The sequence below is a fragment of the Palaemon carinicauda genome, chromosome 18 (assembly GCF_036898095.1).
Source record: "Palaemon carinicauda isolate YSFRI2023 chromosome 18, ASM3689809v2, whole genome shotgun sequence".
In the NCBI taxonomy this organism is placed as follows: domain Eukaryota; kingdom Metazoa; phylum Arthropoda; class Malacostraca; order Decapoda; family Palaemonidae; genus Palaemon; species Palaemon carinicauda.
In genome coordinates, this window is record NC_090742.1 from 3199313 (window position 1) to 3222509 (window position 23197).

The following is a 23197-nucleotide window of genomic DNA, read 5'->3' on the forward strand; positions in this document are numbered from 1 at the left end:
ATGCTGGTCTGTTTTGATGATTCGTGCTTTGTTTGCTGGTGGAGTGAATGGAGGAGAGGGAGCTGGGAATGAGGATAACCAATTGGATAATCAACTGAGCTTTCCATAACAGCGGGGTGACTGTGTTTTCGTCGTGTTGGTGTCCTTCTCCTTGGCGTTAGCTCCTCCTCGGATTCCCTTTTACCTGCTGTGACCTTCTTCTCTTGGTTTGTCTTCAAACTTTGGAGGTGGGTTTAGCCGTTCTTGGAAAATATCATCTCCTAGACTTATGGAAGGCTCGAAAGTTATTCTTCTTTTATGCTTGTCTTGAGATCTCATTCTTTGTCTTCTTAATGATGCCGTTGGTGGAGGTATGTCATCGCCAATGTTTCTGAAACTTACTTCAGAAGTATTTTTTATGGTCTTTTTTATTCTAGGTGCCCATTTATCATTAGAAACTCTGTACTCGGCAGTTCTGATCTGTTCCTTACACACTATCATCTCGGAGGAACGTTGAGGTTGAATCATTGTCTGTTTTGGAAAGTCAATGTCGCTCACCTCAAGCAAGGCATCTAAACTTCCACACTTCTCCGGGAGGCAATTTTTCTTTAACTATCTTTGGTTCTTCCGGTACCGGTATCACAGGAGTATCTGGAAGCTTCCCTAAAGATTCGCAGGAAGTAAGTTGACAAAGTCTTCTGAGCAATTCATCACGCTGAGATTCTGCTTGACGTAATCTGGCTCGCAGTTGAATCTCGGAATCTTGCCACAATCTCCACAAATCACAGTCCCCGCCCCCCCCTTTGTGACATGCCGAAGATGGTCAGCATTAACTCTTTCACAACCTGTCAGACAAATATAGATGGGAAATCAGTCATGTGTGATATATGTAACAAAGATTTTAGTGAAAGATAAATAGGATATATTTAATGGTAGCGGTGTTTTGAGGATTACAAGTAAACTCTAGTACTCTTATATAACCAATGTCAGGATAATTAGTTTTAGAAATATATATTTTCAAGTAATGGATGTTTTTTCTAGTTTTAAAGCAACCATGAGCTTAGACCATTTTACGGGTTGTCTAGGGCGAGAGCCTTTGGCTTGCATCTTCAGTGCAAGTCGTTCTACAACGAACTTACATTAGATCATTAAGAGTGATTTCTCTAGCATATGACAGGTTTGATTTATTAGAGAAAATTTTATATTTATACTCTAGATATGCATGTTATGAAAATTAATTGAAAGTATTGCAAGAAAACTTTATTTTACCTGGAGAAAGAGCTGCAACTAACTGAAGGGAACCTGAAGACTGTAGTGCTGCCTGATGAGATAATGGTACCCAGCCTCACTCCTTCATATACTTCCTCTATTAATCCCTCCTCATGCGAATCCATTTGATCTAATGATTTAGAGCTCCACACTGATACATTAGCTTGTTTTGGTCTGTTTGTATAGCCTGGAAAAGACTTCAAACTTCCTGAACTCCTGCAAGAAGGGATTGACTGGCAGACAGGCGGGTTTTGATCGCTGCTTCGTTGACGTTGAGGTTTGATGGTCCCATCATGTGGAGGTATTCTTTGCTCTCTGATTAGTGTTTCCCTTGTACCAAATGAGACATTACACGGGTAGTAAGTGCTTCCATTATCCCTTCTTTCTTGTCTGGCACTGTCTTGTCTCTGTAAGCAATTAAGACATCCCCCGGAATTTTTGCTGTGGATGCTGGTTCCATCATCTTGGCTCGGGTACGAACAGTGGTCGCAGTTGTCTAGGCTCTCGCTTGTTGGACTATACGGCTGCAAACTTTCCACTTTTTGGTTCAGGCAGTTTCTTTCATGAACTCCATCTTTTTCCGTAACTCTTAAAATGATAATACCTGATTCTGAATCTTCTTCCCGATCACCGTTGACCCTTTGACCATAATAGTTTGTATTATCGTAGTTAACGTATCCAAGAGGCTGTGAGCTGTTGACTCTGATAATACCATCAGAATCTTCGTGAGGATTAGGACCAGGGATGTAGTCTATGGCAATGGTGGCTTGTGCATTTGTGTTTTTTTGCCTATGGGCAGGTAGAGCTTTGTGCGATGGGGTAACAGAAATACTTCCTGGGGTAGATGGTTGTTCGACTGGGAGTTCCTCTGATACAGTGTTTGTAAGTGCCCTACTGTCAGTGAGGGGAACTTCCGCTTCAGGCGTCTCTTCTTCCTTCTCAGCTTTCTGTACTCTGTAAAATTTTGGTGTAAATTGTTATTTCATTTTATTATAATGATCAAACGGATCTCGGAATGTGTCTTTTAAGCATGAAATGAATATTCTCTAAGGGGCTTTATTGATTAACTTTTTCAGCTTTCTGTACTCTTTAAAGTTATTAGAATCATAACGACTAGTGAATAATGTCGACTGTACAACTACTTTACACTAAGGCTTTCAAGAGGAAACTGAAGACTTTCTTATTTCATGAGTCGTATAACAGTGACGATTTAACAGTAAATGAACAATACGTGAAATGAAACGTTAAATACTCTAAACGAACAAGGTAAAACGACAGTGGAGGTCCTGTAAAGAGTGGGGTTCCCCTGCTGTATGGGACCGGAAAAGCAGCCGTCTTTTCCTCCCTTTCTTAAGTCAAAACCAACACCTTTTGGCGGACAAACTTTGAGAAGCAGCAGTCAAGAATTAACGAGAAGAAATTGTAACTGGAAAAAGGGAGGAGGAGGAGGAGGATTTCGAAGTGGACCAAATAGCAATAAAGAAAAAAAAGAGACGTTTCAAGTTCAAAAGGGGCTCAGTTCCCTCGAGAAAGTTTGTGCTGGCTTAAAACTCCCCTATAGGCCTAAACTTCTATGTCCTTTCTCTGTCATTACTAAAAACATGCTCTATTTAATCCATACCATAATTTTCCTGAACTGTGTGCTATCCTGTAGTGTCCTGACTGAAAGACTTACCTTCTGATTTCTTGAATCATTTCAAAGAACTGCGCTTTACTCTTCCGCCTCCGACGCTGTTCGTTTTCCTTCTGAGGAAAAGTAAGTCATTATGATCGGATTAGTCAAGAGGTTTTTAAACTTTTTTTTAGATTTTCCTTATTGTTACCTGTTAAGGGGTTATCATTGTAGGTTTTTAGTAAATGCAATTAGAAGTTAAGATGGTTTTTAATACTGTGTTGCTTGTTACGTTATATTTGACTAGGTAATTTTATCTTTATGAAAATAAAGGTTTATTATATATATATATATATATATATATATATATATATATATATATATATATATATATATATATATATAATCTTGATTTTATATTCTATACTCTAAAGTTGAGATACCAGATTATAATAGTTAAACTCCAGCTTTTATTTGGACTCATTTACCAGATCAGGTCCCACCTTAGATTTAATTTTATTTTTCTAAGATGAAGTTTAATAATGGTGATTTCTAGTCATGTTGATTACAAATGGAACTCGATTTGGTATCTGTTCGAAAATGATTCTTTTATAAGTGAAATAATGATTATAGTGAGATTTAGTTACTTCAATATTACCAAAGGCTTTACCCTTCTCGACTCTTGGCCATTTTAATCTCTCTATAACTTGCTGCATTGAAACTTTACGAGTTGTGGTGGCCGATATGGTGAACACTCAAACTCGTTACTTTCTTTCGTCGCTGCAACATCACCATCCTTGTGAGCTAAGGAGGGGCGGGGGGTTTGTTGGGAGCCTATAGGTCTATCTGCCGAGTCATGTGCAGTCATTGCCAGGCTCTCCTTGGTCCCGGCTTGGGTGGAGAGGGGGCTTGGGCGCTTTTCATATGTATAAATGGTCAGTCTCTAAGTCATTGTCCTACTTAATAGAGAAATGTCACTGTCCGTTGCCACTGCCATTCATGAGTGGCCTTTAAACCTTTAAAATATCACTATTCATGAGTGGCATTTAAACCTTTAAAATGTCACTGTCCCTTATCTCTGCCATTCATAAGTGGCCTTTAAACTTTTAAAATGTCACTGTCCCTTTCCTCTGCCATTCATGAGTGGCCTTTAAACCTTTAAAATAGCACTGTCCCTTTCCTCTGCCATTCATGAGTGGCCTTTAAACCTTTAAAATAGCACTGTCCCTTTCCTCTTGTCATTCATAAGTGGCCTTTAAAACGTCACTGTCCCTTGCCTCTGCCATAAATGAGTGGCCTTTAAACCTTTAAAACGTCACTGTCCCTTGCCTCTGCCATAAATGAGTGGCCTTTAAACCTTTAAAATGTCACTGTCCCTTGCCTCTGCCATAAATGAGTGGCCTTTAAACCTTTAAAATGTCACTGTCCCTTTCCTCTGCCATTCATGAGTGGCCTTTAAACCTTTTAAATAGCACTGTCCCTTTCCTCTGTCATTCATAAGTGGCCTTTAAAACGTCGCTGTCTCTTGCTTCTGCCATAAATGAGTGGCCTTTAAACCTTTAAAACGTCACTGTCCCTTGCCTCTGCCATTCATTATTGGCCTTTAAACCTTTAAAATATCACTGTCCCTTGCCTCTGCCATTCATTAGTGGCCTTTAAACCTTTAAAATATCACTGTCCCTTGCCTCTGCCATTCATTAGTGGCCTTTAAACCTTTAAAATATCACTGTCCCTTGCCTCTGCCATTCATAAGTGGCCTTTTAAACGTCACTGTCCCTTGCCTCTGCCATAAATGAGTGACCTTTAAACCTTTAAAATATCACTGTCCCTTGCCTCTGCCATTCATTAGTGGCCTTTAAACCTTTAAAATATCACTGTCCCTTGCCTCTGCCATCCATGAGTGGCCTTTAAAACTTTAAAATGTCACTGTCCCTTTCCTCTACCATTCATGAGCGGCCCTTAAACCTTTAAGACTTGAGAGTTTGATCTGGAAGAATGAAATACTGAGATTTTGTGCATCGATGCTTCATCATCACTTGGCTTCATCCCAGACATTAATGCTTTAAGCCTCAACGAGCATTTCCACTGATAGGTTTATATCTCTCTCGCACTTCATTTGTTCAGCTAAAATCAAAAGCACGACCATAAATTCGTGACAGTTTGGTGATTCATGTTTTTTTTTTTTCCATGAGTATACATTAATAACGCCAGTGCCTCACAATAGTACAGTAGCTCCATGTATGAAGTTTTGGTGACCAGTGTGTGTTATTGCATTATTTTAGAATCTGAAAATACATTTTCTACCATTGAACTGATTTTTTAATTTTTTTTTTTTTTTTTTTTTATTGACAACGTCCTTTTTTACGTGAATGCTTAACAATATTGGCTCCTTGTATGAAGTTTTCGGGACCAGTTTTTAATGCAATTGCATTATTTTGGAATATGGAAAAAATTTTCTTCTATTAAACTGATTATTTTATATAATATATATTTATATATATATATATGTATATATATATATATATATATATATATATATATGTATATATATGTATATATAGATATATAAATTGACGACGTCCTTTTTTACTCGAATGCTTAACAATATTGGTTCTATGTATGTAGTTTTTGGGACCAGTTTTTAATGTAATTGCATTATTTTAGAATATGGAAAAAAAATTTCTTCTATTGAACTGATTTTATATATATATATATATATATATATATATATATATATATATATATATATATATATAAAATTGACGTTGTCCTCTTTTACGTGAATGCTTAACAATATTGGCCTCATGTATTAAGTTTTGGTGACTAGTGTCTATTATAATAGCTTTATTTTAGAATCTGGAAAGACATTTTATATCATTTAAAGGTCGCTCATGAATGGCAGAGGAAAGGGACAGGGACATTGCCCTATCAAGCAGGACAATGCCCTAGAGACTGACCATATATACATATGATCAGCGCCCAAGCCCCCCTCTCCACCCAAGCTAGGACCAAGGAGGGCCAGGCAATAGCTGCTGATGTCTCAGCAGGTAGATCTAGATGCTCCCCCAAACCCCCTCATCCTTAGCTCACAAGGATGGCACGGTTTCAGCGACCAAAGGAACTGATGAGTTTGAGGGGGACTCGAACCCCAGTCTGGCGAACACCAGTCAGGGACGTTACTGCATCGGCCACCACAACCGATATTTCGTTGTTGTAATATTAAGTTCTTTAATTGATTAGAATTTCATCAATTGCCTCTTATTTATTTACAATTAGCTTTATTGTGATGTAATCCACATGTAATGATAGACATGGTGTTTGTAATGTCTGTTTATTATTTATTTATAACAAATTACATCGGCGTCAATGACCTTCGATGTTGGGATGCCAGAACAATCAAAATTAATCAATCATGCTACTTTCCCCTTGGTAATGGTAGAAGAGACTCTTTAGCTATGGCAAGCAGCTCTTCTAGGAGAAGGACACTCCAAAATCAAACCATCGTTCTCTAGTCTTGGGTAGTGCCATAGCCTCTGTACCATGGTCTTCCACAATCTTGGGTTAGAGTTCTCTTGCTTGAGGGTACACTCGGGTACACTATTCTATCTAATTTCTCTTCCTCTTGTTTTGTTAAAGTTTTTATAGTTTTTATAGGAGATATTTATTTTAATATTATTCTTAAATTATTTATCTTTTCCTTGTTTCCTTTCCTCTCTGGGCTATTTTCCCTGTTGGAGCCCCTGGGCTTATAGCATTCTGCTTTTCCAACTAGGGTTGTAGCTTAATAATAATAATAATAATAATAATAATGTAACAAATGGAGAAATTCCATATAATATACTGAACTCAATATTCTGAAGTTTCTTGAAATATTTAATCAAAATCGAAATAGTTTATTCAAACTATTTACAATATATATATATATATATATATATATATATATATATATATATATATCATATATATATCATATATATATATCATAAATATATATATATATATATATATATATATATATATATATCCATATATATATATATATATATATATGTATATATATATATATATATATATATATATATATATATATGTATGTATATAAATATCCTCCCATTCATGCGATTTGCATGAAACTAGTGCTAAAATGTGCATAATTCAATTGCATATCTTGTGATATACAATATGATCATAAACAAATTAGTATGGATAAATTCATCTACTTAATTATTCAGTCTACGTTTTTCTAACCGCCTTTCTTCCGCTAATAATTTTAATAATTTTCTAACTATAATTTTAATAATGTCAATAATAATTTTAGTAATTTCAGTAAAAATAATTTTAATAATATCAATAATGATAATTTTTATAATAGTAATTTTCATATTTTCCTTAATAATGATTTTAATAATTTTAGAAATAGTAATTTTGATAATTTCGATAATAATAATTTTGAGAATTTTGATAATAATAATTTTGATAATTTTGATAATAATTATGATAATTTCAATAATAATAATTTTAATAACTTCAATAATAGTAGTTTTAATACTTCCAATAATAACAGTTTTATTTCATTAATAGTAATTTTAATCGTTTTAATAATGATTTCATTTTCAATAATAGTAATTTTAATAATTTCATTAATAATAATTTTATTTTCAATAATAATTTTAATAATAGTAACTTCAATAATAATAATCTTCATAATGATAATTTTAATAATTTTAATAATTACTATATTTGTAATAATTTTAATGTAATTGAAATCACCATATGTTTACATAAAGTTTTCAAAAAAAAAATAAATAAATAAAAAAAAAATAAATAAATAAATCCAAGGGGATACCTACCCTCTTGACGGACTTCTGGAAGAGTCCCATGATCTGTCCCGTTCTCAAGTTGTTTACAAGTTCCTTGGCCGAGTGGTGAGGGGATACGAGCTCAACGCAGTTGATAAATCTGTACAGCTTCTGTTTGAGGGAATAAATAAAGGGGAAAAAAGGTTAATTTAGCTGCTTCATCTTAAATAAATATTGGTAGTTACCTCCGCCAGTGGAGTTGGAAGGAGGCTATGTTTTCGCCCCTGTTTGTGTGTGTGTGTGTGTGTGTGAACAGCTTCCTGGCCACAATTTTAATCGTAATGAAACTTGCAAGGATTAATAAGAAAAAAAAGGTTAATTTAGCAGCTTCATCATAAATACTGATCTTGATAATGCTTATATTGGTAGTTACCTCCGCCAGCGAAGTTGGAAGGAGGCTATGTATTCGCCCCTGTTTGTGTGTGTGTTTGTTTGTGAACAGCTTCCTGGCCACAATTTTAGTCGTTTAGTAATGAAACGTGGGGGGATTAATAAGAAAAAAAAAAGGGTTAATTTAGCAGCTTCATAAATACTGATCTTGATAATGCTTATATTGGTAGTTACCTCCGCCAGCGAAGTTGGAAGGAGGCTATGTATTCGCCCCTGTTTGTGTGTGTGTGTTTGTTTGTGAACAGCTTCCTGGCCACAGTTTTGGTCGCAGATTAATGAAACTTGCAGGGATTAATTAGGAAAAAAGCTGGGAGTGATTAAATTTTGGAATGTCAAGGCCAATAACTGCGGTGGCCTATTGGAAGCGTCCTTCCCTGGCGATCATCCGACTGGGGTTCGAGTAACGCTCAAACTCGATAGTTTCTTTAGTGTCTGCAACCTCACTATCCTTATGATTCACCAGCAGCCATTGCCTAACCCTCTATGGTCCAAGCTTGGGTGGAGAGGGGCTGGGGCGCTGATCATATTTATATAATATGATCAGTCTCTAGGGCATTGTCCTGCTAGGTAGGGCAATGTCAATGTCCCTTGCCTATGGCATTCATGAGTGGCATTTAAACCTTTAAACTGCTGTCTTACAGGTAGACTGTTTAGTCAAAGGTTAAGCCCACTGCCAATAACTGGTTAATGACTGCAAGGACATGCTATCGTAAATATCCTCTGCCAAATCATAAATCATTTCCTGATGTTATTAAATGGCGGATCAGGCAACCGACCCCTTAATGTAGGGATGATGTTGTGAAAGAAGATAACATCCCTATTGTAACACTGCGCCATTAGCGCCATCTATCCATTATTTCCGCAACTTTTACAACGTCTTATCACAAACACCTCGTCTTATCCAGCCTAACTTTCTCCATTATCCCATCCACAGATACTTCCTTTTGTGAATGGCTTTCCCTTTGGATATCATCCTCGTGTGCCACAGAAGTATCTTGCGGTCGATATACCTGCCAGCTTCCGAATGTAAAGTTTAGATGAATCTCTGTTTCAGAGGACTTATTTTGGGAAATTCAAAGGCCGTGATAGATGTCTTCTGGAATGGATACTTGCTCTTCGTGTGCTTTGTTTATACTTTTAGTTTTCTAATGAAAGAATTGTAATAGATATTTATCTAGATGAAGGTTTAAGTCGTCTCTCTGCTATATTGTAACATTGCAGGTTTACCTCAAAGTCTTCTTCTTCCCCACCGTTATCTCTACACTAAAGTGTCGGTTGACTGTAACCTGATATGATAGGAAAAAAGTGATACCATATCCAACAGTCCATACAACTTGTTTACTTGTTCGCTGAGCAAATGTTGACGGACATTCCCTCTTTTCATGGTTTTCTGGCAACAGTTTTTATCATTTGTTCTTTCTGGTAGGTTTTTAACGGGTCGGTTGCCTGATGCGCCCTCTCCAATGCCTTCTATTAAAGGCACCCTTTTCCACCAAACCTCTTCTCTCCATGTCATCCTTCCCCACCGTTATCTCTACATTAAGGGGTCGGTTCTCTGATGCGCCCTTTCCAGTGCCTGCTATTAAAGGCATCCTCTTCCACCAAACCTCATCTCTCCATGTCATCCTTTACCTTATCTCGCCATCTAATCTGCCTCCCTCTTGATATTTTCCCCCGAGCTCTCCTCACTCCCTCCCCACCATCCATTCTCAATACGTGTCCACACCATCTCAGTCGTTCATTATGCCTGTTGCATAATATTATTCGTAATTCTGACCATCCTTTGCATTCAGAGCTTCCCTGACAGTACCATCCTGCTCGTAATACTATACATGCAATTGATTCTAATACTCATGCTTTCTCCCACATAAGGATAATACTACACAGCATTCTAGAAGTTTTATTCCAGCTGTGACCAAGTTGTGGAATGATCTTAATCGGGTAGTTGAAGCGATTGAACTTCAAAAAGTTCAACTTGCAGTGAATATTTTTATGTTGAACAGGCTGACTGTAGGCTGTCTTCATAGTTTATATAATTACTGTTTTTAAAAATATTTTATATTGTTCATTACTTTACTTGTATTTATTTCTTTATTTCCTTTTCTCACTGGGCTATTTTTCTGTGTTGGAGCCCTTGGGCTTATAGCATCCTGCTTTTCCAATTTTGGTTGTAACTTAGCTAGTAATAATAATAATGACAAATCGTTTTCATCATTGTTAAAAAAGCCCGAAATTCTCCGAAAAAAAAAAATGTTTTCAGCCGTATTCCAGTAAAATACAGGCGACCGTAATTTTTATTATACTTTTTTTATTATCTATAACGGGTTGGTGACCTTAATATCGCTCTTTAACATCAATATATCCGTTTTTAAAATGGTAAATGCCTGACAACATTTATTCCATGATTTTTACCGTTTTTACGGCAAATTATTAACACTGGTTTTTCATAAGAGTAAGCTTTTGTTATACATAGGCACTGTGACTCTCAATTTAGTAGCATGAAACAATTTTTGGCTCATTCTGATTAGATGTTTTGGTATTTACTACGTCGTTTCCAACAAAAATTAGGTTTTGAAAGGGAAAATTGCCCCAATCTTGAATCTTGCGTTGGGAAAATTAGTTTTCCTTTTTTGCCAACTTGGTAAAATTATTACTCTTTTTAGAGTTGAAAAGACTCTGTCCTGTTTGGCTGTGGGTTTTTTTATTTTTTATTTTTTTTTAAGTAATGAAAGTGTAAATTCTTAATGTGTTATATCAAATGGAATAATACTATGCTGAACTGGCTGTAGCAAGACAAAAAACAAATTTTCCCTGTTGGAGCCATTCAGCTTTTATCAGAGCCTACTTGTTTTCCAAGTAAGGTTGTAGTTCATTTCCTTAGCTAGTAATAATAATAATAATAATAATAATAATAATAATAATAATAATAATAATAATAATAATAATAATAATAATAATAAGAGCGATTAGAGATTTCTGACCTCTGCCAAAGGTTAATAGAGTCGTCCATGACCTAATATCTATCAGTGGTGGAAATTTCGTCAAAATCCGTTCATTTTGACGTTATCTTTAAAATGGCAAAAATGCAAATCCGGATCTGACCATCTCCAAAATTTAATGGGATCGTCCATGACCTAAATATGTCTGTTTTGAAGATTTCATCTAAATTGCCATGACCAGCAAAGCTGTACTACTATGACCCAACCGTACTTGGTTGGTTTGCTGTAAGCGATCAGACTATTGTCTCCCGCCATCACCAATCCGCATTGGCCAGCATGTCTTAGGCCTTTGTCCTGCAGTGGACCAAAAACTGCTTCATTTGTTGTTTGATGTTATTGAATATTTATTTGTTTCCATTGTTCAAGTAACCTGTTATAGGATGGCATGGAAACCTCTGGAAAATGGGATTGGTTAATTCATATACATAAATGGGATTAAGTATAGTATATGATAGGAAGACAGAAGAGATGAGTCATAGAAAAGGCTAAACAAGTAATGTAGCAGGATGTGCTCAAAAGGATTGTGAGCCTTAAGTTATCGGTGTATGTTGAAATTGTATGAAGGAATTATCGGGCCAACTCTCCTTTATGGTAGTTAAGTGTGTAAGTTGAAGGTGAATGAAGCCAAATTGCTGAAATGTTCTGAACATACGTTGTGTGAGAAGAAACGATGAAGTAAGAAATGTAGGTATACTAGAAGGAAAAAGGTATTCAGAAGTGGTTATTTGAAGATGTTATTTATTTATTGATATATTGCCTTAGGTTGAAGAGGCATGGTAAGAATATTATACTTGATAATAGATAGAACATACGCTACCGAGGTCTAAGTGATGTCAGGCAGGGCAGCCAATTGGGACTACGGCCGGCCCCAAGGCCAAAGCAAAGTCCTTCAAAAAGTAGGCAAGCGGGCTTATCCCATACAGAAAGGCACGTTAATAGAAGAAGGATAAGAAGAATAGATAGGATTAAAATCACAGAGGAAAAATGAGAAATACCTTTATAAGAAAATTGAGTAGATTAGTTAAAGAAAAAAAAAATGATCAAGAAGTCATTCAGAGGGAAGACCGAACAACTTATAAAACTTCTCTGACCCGAGGAGTGAGAATTAGGGAGAGTTTCCTACGCAGGTTCCAACTTCGGCTTCGATAAAGAGATGAGTTAAATGGAGTGTGGTGCAAGATGGAGGAATGGCCGGGCCAGTTAAAAAGGGAGAGAGGACTATGGAGGTGGGAGGGGGTGATGTCCGGGATCATTAAATGTTTAGGGGGTGAGAGGGGTGACAGTTGTCGAAGGACTCGTTAACCTACTGCTGGAATTCTCTTGAATGGCGATAGGAGTAGTCGGTGAGAAAGAACGGATATAGATTTATCTAGTGTCTTTGAAGAACTTTCATTACTGCTTAAGTTTTGACAGAATCAAAAGCTTTCCTCATTGTCCGTAGATGCCGTACATAGTTGTTTGTCACACACTGTTTATTTTATTAGCTAATTAGCTAATTGGAAAAGCAGGATGCTGTAAGCCCAAGAGCTCCAATAGGGAAAAATAGCTCAGTGAGGAAAGGAAAGAAAAGTAGGAACAACTGAGTTGGAAGGTTTTCTTAGAAGGAAATTTGTAAAGGAGAGGACATTTTTATTGATAAAAATTATATTGTAGATTTTGTTGCTTTATTTTAACAGCTTCTATGTTTCTCGATGGAAAGACATTTAATTGTTATTTGTGTACTGTGCGTTTTTGTTGTTTGCAATTTTTTTTCTACCATATCATTTCTACCGTCTAATGCTTTATGATGTCAGGAAATTGTAAAATTTTTCATGAACATGAATTGATAGCAATGTACAAGTATACGGCGCTTTTTTTCTCAAAATGTTATTATTTCCAAATAAACATGAGATATAATCATATATTATTTTGTATATATATATATATATATATATATATGTATATATATATATATATATATATATATATATATATATTATATATATATATATGTATGTATATATATATATGACTATATATATATATATATATAGTCATATATATATATATATATATATATATATATATATATATTGTAATATATTATATATGCACATATTTAGGAGAGAGAGAGAGAGAGAGAGAGAGAGAGAGAGAGAGAGAGAGAGAGAGAGAGAGAGGGGGGGGGGTAAAAGATAAAAACAATGACAATTATAATACTAATTCATCTTCTCGCTTATGGGTACGGGGTTTATTTTTTTATCAATATGAATTGATAGTAATGTATACGGTAGGCCTACTCTTTTTCTCAAGATTTCATAGTTTTCAAATAGCCATGAGATTTTATTGTATATTATTGTTTATTTATACAGCATATATCTTATATATACACATCATATCTAAGAGAGAGTGATAGTTGATAAAATCAATGATGAATGTGATATTAATTTAACCTCTCCTCACTTTTGAAGTTGAGTTATGCAACCATTCTAGAAATTAAACAATGCTAAAAATTGACGAAGATCACTACGAATCAACTCACCTGACTCAGAAACATCAAGTTTCTGTTCCTCCAAAACGACCCTTTAGGTTTCGTCCTAAGCAAAGGCAGGATGTACCGGTAGACGAGGTGTTCGAGGATGAGGATAATAAGTCCCACTCCAATGCCAAGGGTGAGGGCCAGGAACACCCCTGCGACGGTGCTGATGTCGAGAGCCTGCGGTTTGTAAATGTCAGCCGAAAGGCGGAAGCAGGGAAGCTCGCCGTACCACTTGTGTTTCAGATGATCCAGGTGACCCGAGGATTGGTAGCGGGCCAGGAGGGCGTTGATCTTCACCTGGAACGAAAAAGTTTTATGTTTACTGAAAAATGTTTCGCTTAGAACTCTCTGTGGGCAGTTTCACTGGAAAACGTTTCTCTAAGAACCTCTGTGGGAAGTTTTACTGAATTTTTTTTCTCTAAGAACTTTTGTGGGAAGTTTCACTGAAAATTTTTCATCTAAGAACCTCTGTGGGCAGTTTCTCTGGAAAATGTTTCTCCTAAGAACTCTGTGTGCAGTTTCACTGGAAAATGTTTCTCTAAGAACCTATGTGGGCAGTTTCACTGGAAAATGTTTCCCTAAGAACCTCTGTGGGCTGTTTCACTGGAAAATGTTTCTCTAAGAACATGTGTGGGCAGTTTTACTGAAAAAAATTTCTCCAAGAACTTCTGTGGGCAGTTTCACTGGAAAATGTTTCTCTAAGAACCAATGTGGGCAGTTTCACTGGAAAATGTTTCCCTAAGAACCTCTGTGGGCTGTTTCACTGGAAAATGTTTCTCTAAGAACATGTGTGGGCAGTTTTACTGAAAAAAATTTCTCCAAGAACTTCTGTGGGCAGTTTCACTGGAAAATGTTTCTCTAAGAACCAATGTGGGCAGTTTCACTGGAAAATGTTTCCCTAAGAACCTCTGTGGGCTGTTTCACTGGAAAACGTTTCTCTAAGAACCTCTGTGGGAAGTTTTACTGAATTTTTTTTCTCTAAGAACCTTTGTGGGAAGTTTCACTGAAAATTTTTCATCTAAGAACCTCTGTGGGCAGTTTCTCTGGAAAATGTTTCTCCTAAGAACTCTGTGTGCAGTTTCACTGGAAAATGTTCCTCTAAGAACCTATGTGGGCAGTTTCACTGGAAAATGTTTCCCTAAGAACCTCTGTGGGCTGTTTCACTGGAAAATGTTTCTCTAAGAACATGTGTGGGCAGTTTTACTGAAAAAAATTTCTCCAAGAACTTCTGTGGGCAGTTTCACTGGAAAATGTTTCTCTAAGAACCAATGTGGGCAGTTTCACTGGAAAATGTTTCCCTAAGAACCTCTGTGGGCTGTTTCACTGGAAAACGTTTCTCTAAGAACCTCTGTGGGAAGTTTTACTGAATTTTTTTTCTCTAAGAACCTTTGTGGGAAGTTTCACTGAAAATTTTTCATCTAAGAACCTCTGTGGGCAGTTTCTCTGGAAAATGTTTCTCCTAAGAACTCTGTGTGCAGTTTCACTGGAAAATGTTCCTCTAAGAACCTATGTGGGCAGTTTCACTGGAAAATGTTTCCCTAAGAACCTCTGTGGGCTGTTTCACTGGAAAATGTTTCTCTAAGAACATGTGTGGGCAGTTTTACTGAAAAAAATTTCTCCAAGAACTTCTGTGGGCAGTTTCACTGGAAAATGTTTCTCTAAAAACCTCTGTGGAAAAATGTTTTTCTAAGAACCTCTGAGGACAATTTCACTAAAGAAAATTTTCTCTAAGAATCTCTGTGGGAAGTTTTACTGATTTATCTTTCTCTAAGAACCTCTGTGGGCAGTTTTACTTGGAATTTTTTCTTTAAGAACCTCTGTGGGCAGTTTTACTGAGACATGTTTCTCTGTGGGCAGTTTTACTGAGAAATATTTCTTTAAGAACCTTTGTGAGCAGTTTTATTGAAAAATGTTTCTTCAAGTACTTCTGTGGACAGCTTTCTAAGTGAATTAAGGATTTTTAAGTGTTTGAAGTGACTATTTAAGTGTTTATCTAAAGTGGGCTTTTAAGATTTATAATTAACATGTGAGATATGATTCCTTACAATGGTTTTATTTCTAATTCAAAGTCTAAAATACCGCTTTATCTAATAATATTTACACAACTACGATATGTGTATTCAATATAATATATCTTAACCCTTTCACTGTAGAAAATAGTGAACAGAGTCCTACCTTACATGATGTAACCCATTCTTCATCAGACTGAAAAATGGTTCCCCCGACCTCACCAAGCAGAGTTGCCAGGTACTCTAAATAAGAAAAGGCCAACATATATTCAACAGAAGCTTTTAAAGGCCAATCCAATAGGAGAAAAAAGTCCAAATATAAAGTATTTAAGGCGAGCCTTTTTTTCATATTGCTAAAGGTCAATATTTTTTTTTTTTTTTTTTTTGGAAAAGGACAAATTTTAGTGTTTTTGGTTTAAAAAAGGCCAAACTGGCAACCCTGCAGTGTAACCCCGGGCGAACTCACCGTTACCTCTTTAGAGAATTATACATCGTCGAACGATGCGCTCGGCAGATCACCATAGCAACGCAAAGACATTTAAAGGGAAGAGAGAGAGAGAGAGAGAGAGAGAGAGAGAGAGAGAGAGAGAGAGAGAGACGAAGGGGGGGGGGGGGGGAGGTGTTGCCAGATGCCAAAGACATACGAGGAGTGTTGCTGCAAGAAAAATGTGAACGTAATTTTCCTGTGAATTTTTGTTTGTTTGGTATAGATTAGGGAAATTAGCTCTTGTATTATTATTATTATTATTATTATTATTATTATTATTATTATTATTATTATTATTACTCCCTAAGCTACAACACTAGTTGGAAAAGCAGGATTCTGGAAGCCTGGTTATGGTCTTTTTTGTGCCAGTCCACACCCGTGAACTTTCTTAGTTCGTCATATATATATATATATATATATATATATATATATATATATATATATATATATGTATATATATTTATTTATATTATATGTAAATTTATATATATATATATATATATATATATATATATATATATATATATATATATATATATATATATATATATATATATATAACTATTAAAAGGAAAGCTACAACCCTGGTTAGAAAATCCAAATGCTATAAGCCCAAGGGCTCCAACAGAGAAAAATAGCTCAGTGAGGAAAGGAAATAAAATAAATATCTTATATGAGAAGTAATCATCAATTAAGGTAGTATATTTTAAGAACAGTAACAACATTAAAACAGATTTTTGATATATAAACTGTACTAAGAGACTTATATCACCGTTCAATATGAAAATATTTGCTGCAAGTTTGAACTTTTGAAGCTCTACTGATTCCACAATCTGGTCACAGCTGGAATAAAACATCTAGAATACTGTGTAGTATTGAGCTTATGAATTGACCCTTTTAATGCAGCTAAAAATTTTCTCTTGTAAGTCAGCTTAGAAATTTGCTCTTGCAAGGCATCTTAGATATTAGTTCTCATGTTCAGGGGGAGAGGGTGTAGTCATACCCCGACAGGTACACTAGAAAACCACATTCTCTAACAAAATGCCGAACTAGCTGGTTGTAGTTACGAAAAGGGGGGAGAGGGTTGAATCTGTGCGGGTATGCGTGTGTGTATAACTACGTGTGTGCATAGCTAGTTAGAAAAGCAGGGTTCTACAAGCTCAAGGGCCCCAACAAGTAAAATAGCTCAGTGTTAAAAGGAAATAAGGAAACATATAGCATAAAAATGTTTGCCTGAGTAAGTATCATAACTTTCACCCAAGACAGTGGAAGACCATGGTACGGAGGCCATGGCACTACCAAAGACTAGAGAACAATGGCTTGATTTTGGAGTGTCCTCCTAGAAGAGCTGCTTACCATAGATAAAGAGTCTCTTCTACCTTTACCAAGTGGAAAGTAATACCAATTGAAAACACTAGCCATGAGTCTCTCTCTCTCTCTCTCTCTCTCTCTCTCTCTCTCTCTCGCTCTCTCTCTCTCTCTCTTCTTATAGAATAGCTGTTAACCATAGTTAAAGAGACTCTACTACCCTTATCAAGTAGAAAGTAATAATAATAATGATTGAAAACATTTATTATGAGCCCCTCTCTCTCTCTCTCTCTCTCTCTCTCTCTCTCTCTCTCTCTCTCTCTCTCTCTCTCTCTCTCTCTCTCTCTCTCTCTATGACACACTTTTCGACATGAAGACATATATCAGCTTCAACTCTGTAAATGTACAAAAGAGATCAGAAGTCATTGCCATCTTTATTCCCTCCACCCCAACTCTAATTACATTTCGTTGTATTTTCGCCATCCCCTCTCAGGCCTGGCCAGTGTTGCCAGATATGGGGATTTATCCCTAGATTTAGGGATTTTGGGTATCTGATGGGGATATTCTGTATAAATATCTATGAAATAGAAACAAAGATGAGTAAACCTTTATATTGTGTCAATTAGTTTGCTAGCACTGATATGAAATATGATGGATCATTTCTGTATTAGTAAAGCCTACATGATCAGAAGTAAAATATATTTGTGGAAATGGTGATTTTTTGCGTTGTTTTGGGGATTTTTTATCATGAGTTTTGGGGATTTTTAGACTAACCCATCTGGCAACACTGGGGCTGGCTAACTCACACACACGTAAGGGGAAATGCTCTCTGCTATTTGCAGTGTTCAAAGCAATGCATATATCGCCATGGAATGAAGGTGACATCAATTGTCTTGTCAGTTGGAATACCATTGACATTAGTGAATGGAATTACGGCGAGGTGAGAGAGAGAGAGAGAGAGAGAGAGAGAGAGAGAGAGAGAGAGAGAGAGATTGTTTATGTACGTCAGCATTCAATTTCATTAGTGGGTCAAATCTTTATAGATTCGTGAAGGATTAGTTATTAGATCGAAGGGATATAATTTTTCGCTTTGATATAAATGCTCGCAGGATTGTGTGTATATATGCAAATGTACAGTATATATATATATATATATATATATATATATATATATATATATATATATATATATATATATATGTGTATGTATGTATATGTATATAGATAAATATATATATATATATATATATATATATATATATGTATGTATGTATATGTATATAGATAAATATATATATATATATATATATATATATATATATATATATATATATATATATATAAAGAGATGCTTTATGTCAGTTTCTTCCAGTAAAAAACACTAAGAATTAACCTCAAAACCTGATATCCCGCCAGTAACATTTGGTGCTTTTTACACACCAGAAAGAGATGTAGATGTTTCATTTCTGGTATTCATTCATTAGTAAAACAGTAATTAACATTTTACTAACAGAAGGGGTCATCCAGAATTAAGGATAAGTTTCCTACCACAAGGTATCCTTAATCCTTAATCCTACACTTTACGCTTTAATGGTTTTTTATATGTTTTTTGTTATCTTATTTCTTTATCATTCCTAAGGGAGCAGCGAAACAGCTGATATATAAACTAAAAAACTTAAAATAATAAGAGGAAGAGAAATAAGAGAGAATAGTGTGCCCGAGTGTACCCCCGGGCAAAAGAACTCTAACCCTAGACAGTGGATGACCATGGTACAGAGGCTATGGCGCTACCCAAGACTAGAGAATAGTGGTTTGATTTTGGAGTGTCCTCCTAGAAGAGCTGCTTTCAGTTTTCATACAGTATTTTTCTCTTTATCTCATCCTTTTCCTACATTATTGCTCGCTGTCTTACCCTTATCTTTTCCTACATTAGTTCTCATTTCCTACATTATTTTCCGCATTATTATCTATTTTCATTTCCCATATTATTTTCTGCATTATTATCTTTTTTTCATTTCCTACATTATTTTCCGCATTATTATCTTTCATTTCCTACATTATTTTCCGCATTATTATCTATTTTCATTTCCCATATTATTTTCTGCATTATTATCTTTTTTTCATTTCCTACATTATTTTCCGCATTATTATCTTTCATTTCCTACATTATTTTCCGCATTATTATCTATTTTCATTTCCCATATTGTTTTCCGCATTATTATCTATTTTCATTTCCCATATTGTTTTCCGCATTATTATCTATTTTCATTTCCCACATTATTTTCCGTATTATTATCTTTTTTCGTTTCCCACATCATTTTCCGCATTATTATCTTTTTTTCATTTCATACATTATTTTCCGCATTATCTTTTTTCATTTCCTACAGTATTCCGCATTATTATCGTTTCCCCTTCCTTCATTATTTTCAGTTTTCCGATAATTTATTCCCCTTCCTTATTCACCCCATTTTATCTCCAATCTCTTTCTCCCATCATCATCCTTCTCTTCTCTTATCTATTCACCTTTCCCTATTCTTCCAACTGGAATCTCTGGAAGAATATTGGCTTGGTAATCTCATCAGTGAATGAATAGGAAAAATGATTTTCATGTACAACTATTTACAATTGTAACTCATTTTTATTTTATAAAAGTAAATAATTATTTCTATTGATATTGTCTTAAGAGGAAGAATTAGGTTTTTTTGTAGTTTTTGTAATGGATTATATAACATACTAGTGTACGCAAGCCGTCAAAAATGACTGCTGAATATTTAGGTACATCGCACACGCGCACACAGACACGCGCGCACACACAGGTTCAACCCTTCCCACTCTCTTCCCATTTCCTAACTACAACAGGGGAAAGACCGAGTAGTTATACGTCTTGTAATGTCGCTCTGCGTAACCGGTAAGAAATGTATATGCATATATATATATATATATATATATATATATATATATATATATATATATATATAAATTTATATATATACATATATATATATATATATATATATATGTATATATAAATATATATATATATATATATATATGTGTGTGTGTGTGTGTGTGTATACATACATACGTACATACATATATATCTAGACATTTGTTCTATATTGTTTAGGGGAGATTCATTCAAGTATACGTACATACAGCATTATCTGTAGTACATATGTTGGTACAAGGGCTAAACATTTGTATAATATATGAACAGTTTTCTATTTAATATATTTTTCATATGTTTATTCGCAAACCAAAGTTTACCCTTCTGGAGAATTGTGTAATTTCATATGTATATACAATATATATGTATTTTCCTATATTCCGTATAATATTCTTCATTTTAATTATAATTATTTTATTGGAATTATAAACAATACAGATATGGGTCAAGTTGATTTTCTGGGGTTCATGACTTATTTATTTATTTATTTATTTATTTACTACTACTACTACTACTACTACTACTACTACTACTACTACTACTACTACTAGCTAAGCTACAGCCCTAGTTGGAAAAACAGTCTGTTACAAGCCCAATGGTTCCAACACGAAAAATACCCCAGTGAGGAAAGGAAATCAGGGAATAAATAATCTCTTTTTGAAAAGTAATGACTAAAAAATATAGAATATCTTAAAATCAATAACAGCGTTAATATAGATCTGTCATACGCAAACTATGAAGAGAGTCTTCATGATTATATAATATTGGGTGATAGATGATTTGAAATGCCATTTCCAGCGCTAATTTCCGACTGTGTTTATCTATTTATAGGAATAATTTCGAATATTACTACTAATAACGGTGTCTTCCCTGCTACTACTACTGATTAGGGTAATAGTAGTAGTTTGCGATTTATTTTATTTTTAACCAAAAAAAAGCCTTTTTTTATATTTTTAACGCCAGAAAATATTTCTTTTTAATATTTGCAACTTCCCCCCCCCAAAAAAAAAATACTACTAGTAATGGTGTCTCTCATGCTACTACTACTGATTAGGGTAATAGTAGTAGTTTGCGATTTTTTTATTTTTAACCAAAAAAAGCCTTTTTTTATATTTTTAACGCCAGAAAATATTTCTTTTTAATATTTGCAACTCCCCCCCCCCAAAAAAAAATACTACTAATAACGGTGTCTTCCCTGCTACTACTACTGATTAGGGTAATAGTAGTAGTTTGCGATTTATTTTATTTTTAACCAAAAAAAAGCCTTTTTTTTATATTTTTAACGCCAGAAAAATATTTCTTTTTAATATTTGCAACTCCCCCCCCCCAAAAAAAAAAAAATACTACTAGTAATGGTGTCTCTCATGCTACTACTACTGATTAGGGTAATAGTAGTAGTTTGCGATTTATTTTATTTTTAACCAAAAAAAAGCCTTTTTTTATATTTTTAACGCCAGAAAATATTTCTTTTTAATATTTGCAACTCCCCCCCCCCAAAAAAAATACTACTAGTAATGGTGTCTCTCATGCTACTACTACTGATTAGGGTAATAGTAGTAGTTTGCGATTTATTTTATTTTTAACCAAAAAAAGCCTTTTTTTATATTTTTAACGCCAGAAAATATTTCTTTTTAATATTTGCAACTCCCCCCCCCCAAAAAAAAAAAATACTACTAGTAATGGTGTCTCTCATGCTACTACTACTGATTAGGGTAATAGTAGTAGTTTGCGATTTATTTTATTTCTAACCAAAAAAAGCCTTTTTTTATATTTTTAACGCCAGAAAATATTTCTTTTTAATATTTGCAACTCCCCCCCCCAAAAAAAAAAAATACTACTAGTAATGGTGTCTCTCATGCTACTACTACTGATTAGGGTAATAGTAGTAGTTTGCGATTTTTTTATTTTTAACCAAAAAAAAGTATTTTTTTTTTATATTTTTAACGCCAGAAAATATTTCTTTTTAATATTTGCAACTCCCCCCCCAAAAAAAAAATACTACTAGTAATGGTGTCTCTCATGCTACTACTACTGATTAGGGTAATAGTAGTAGTTTGCGATTTTTTTATTTTTAACCAAAAAAAGTATTTTTTTTTTATATTTTTAACGCCAGAAAATATTTCTTTTTAATATTTGCAACTCCCCCCCCCCAAAAAAAATACTACTAGTAATGGTGTCTCTCATGCTACTACTACTGATTAGGGTAATAGTAGTAGTTTGCGATTTTTTTATTTTTAACCAAAAAAAGTATTTTTTTTTTTATATTTTTAACGCCAGAAAATATTTCTTTTTAATATTTGCAACTCCCCCCCCCAAAAAAAAATACTACTAGTAATGGTGTCTCTCATGCTACTACTACTGATTAGGGTAATAATAGTAGTTTGCGATTTATTTTATTTTTAACCAAAAAAAGCCTTTTTTTATATTTTTAACGCCAGAAAATATTTCTTTTTAATATTTGCAACTCCCCCCCCCAAAAAAAATACTACTAGTAATGGTGTCTCTCATGCTACTACTACTGATTAGGGGTAATAGTAGTAGTTTGCGATTTTTTTATTTTTAACCAAAAAAAGTCTTTTTTTATATATTTTTAACGCCAGAAAATATTTCTTTTTAATATTTGCAACTCCCCCCCCCAAAAAAAATACTACTAGTAATGGTGTCTCTCATGCTACTACTACTGATTAGGGTAATAATAGTAGTTTGCGATTTATTTTATTTTTAACCAAAAAAAAGCCTTTTTTTATATTTTTAACGCCAGAAAATATTTCTTTTTAATATTTGCAACTCCCCCCCCCCCCCAAAAAAAAATACTACTAG

General features: G+C 34.6%; 1 pseudogene; it reads right to left on the minus strand.

The window, feature by feature from the left end:
* Positions 1-23197, minus strand: part of LOC137658025 (uncharacterized) — a 51704-nt pseudogene that overhangs the window by 1351 nt on the left and 27156 nt on the right.